Source organism: Nelumbo lutea, chromosome 7 (genome assembly GCF_056320005.1).
Source record: "Nelumbo lutea isolate HS-2025 chromosome 7, American lotus-T2T, whole genome shotgun sequence".
NCBI lineage: Eukaryota > Viridiplantae > Streptophyta > Magnoliopsida > Proteales > Nelumbonaceae > Nelumbo > Nelumbo lutea.
The window spans coordinates 40,970,946-40,971,598 of record NC_142690.1 but is presented as its reverse complement, the minus strand read 5'-3'; the positions used below and the strand labels follow the sequence as shown (position 1 = coordinate 40,971,598).

General features: G+C 36.8%; 1 non-coding gene across 1 annotated transcript; it reads left to right on the top strand.

The window, feature by feature from the left end:
* The first annotated feature begins 227 nt into the window (after nucleotides 1–227).
* LOC148846171 (small nucleolar RNA R71) lies at nucleotides 228–334 on the top strand. The gene has a single exon (XR_016102655.1). It is a non-coding gene; the product is annotated as a small nucleolar RNA R71 (small nucleolar RNA).
* Nucleotides 335–653: the final 319 nt, after the last annotated feature.

Below are 653 nucleotides of genomic sequence, written 5' to 3'. Positions count from 1 at the left end.
TAGCAAGTTGAGCAGATAAAGTTGCAAAAGAATCTATATGATGTACTCCCTTTCAATCAATTTAGTCATTATTCCATTGGTAGCTATTTGATACCATTTCTTCCACGAGATCATAGGCTTCCTCTGGAGTTTTCCTCATGATTGTGCCACCTGCAGATGCATCAATAATGGATCGATTAGATGGAGTAATACCAATATAAAATGTTTGAATTTAACATCAAGCCGGTATTCCATGGTGATGACACTTCCTAAGCATCTCTTTAAATCATTCCCATGCCTCATACAAAGATTCCCTCTCTAGTTGAACAAAAGTAGTGATATCATTAATCAATTTTGCTGTTTTAGAGGGAGGAAAATACTTAGCCAAAAATTTTTGAGTCAAATAATTCCAAGTAGTGATACTTCCTGCGGGGAGTGAGTTAAGCCAATCCTTAGCTCTATCACGTAATGAGAATGGAAAAAGCCTAAGTCTAATACCATCATCACTAACTCCATTATTCTTGAATGTGTCGCATATTTCTAGGAAGTTAACAATATGTGCATTAGGATCATCACTTGGCAACCCACTAAATTGAATACTCGTTTGGATCATTTGGATGATTGCAGGCTTGATCCCGAAATGATTGGCTTGGATTGTTGACTTGCAAATGCTA